Below are 1173 nucleotides of genomic sequence, written 5' to 3' on the forward strand. Positions count from 1 at the left end.
TTTCAGCATGCTCTCTTAAATTGCCCGATTGAATATTCAATCAAAAGATTTTTTGATTGTATATTCAGTCGAGTGATTTGAATTTTCAAACTTTTCAAACAAAAGGGTGATTCTCAATCTTTTTAGCGATGAAAGTTAGGGGTAAATCTTTTTCGATTGAATTTTCAGTAGAAATGATTGATTTTCATTCTTTTGCCGTCCCGAATTAGGGACAAATCCTTTCCAATTGAAAAAAAGATTGAAAGTATTCACTCTAAAAAAGTTTAAATCTCATTCCAAACATATGTAACACATGCCATTTGGCAGTACATTAGGAGTAACACATGATTGGATAGTGAAATCAGTCTACAAAAAGAGTCAAACCAAAAAACCATTTCAATCTATTTTTCAATCTATTTAGATTGATTCCTATCATCAATCGTCAAAAGATTGAAATATTTCAATCGGCCAATTTAAGAGAGTGGATTGAAACTATGTCATCAACTTCCGCCAGTGTGCATGTGTGACGTCATCGTGTTCACGAAAATATGACATGCAAAATGCAATCGGGGATGCAGCATAATAAATCTTGCTATTTCGAGTATGCACAACAATGCACAGTACTGCAGTCAGTAGCACCCCTGGGGTACCATCGCAAATGTGCACTGGCATTTTATGATGTAGTTTCAATTTTATTCACAAATTCATTCGAAACTGTCATTCCTCCTGGATACTGCGTACGCGGCGCCTGTCCATATCTAAAAAACGCGCTTACTTGCTGCACACAAACTAAGAATTCATTCGCTTGCTTATTGCATATGACACAATACTTGTTTGGTGTACTCTTCTGCATTTACTTTTGTCACCTCTAACTGGTGTCCAAAATGATGCCTTATAAAATATGTTGATCATAACTTCCATGCGCAACACACGAATCGGTGTCATTTAAAAGAATATTTTAATATTAAAAATGCTTCTACATACAAGACACAGTTTGTGAGATTTAGAGCCACATAACTGTTTTTGAGTATTTTTTTATTATCACAAAATAGAATTTTACACACTTTGTTATTTTTTGTGTATGTTATATGTGGTGTTATATTATTCATTTTTATCGGGCCTGAATATTTGAATGGCGATAACCTCCAAACCCAAAATGGCCGCCGTGTTGATATGTATTCAATATTTTGGTCA

The sequence above is a fragment of the Amphiura filiformis genome, chromosome 3 (genome assembly GCF_039555335.1).
Source record: "Amphiura filiformis chromosome 3, Afil_fr2py, whole genome shotgun sequence".
In the NCBI taxonomy this organism is placed as follows: domain Eukaryota; kingdom Metazoa; phylum Echinodermata; class Ophiuroidea; order Amphilepidida; family Amphiuridae; genus Amphiura; species Amphiura filiformis.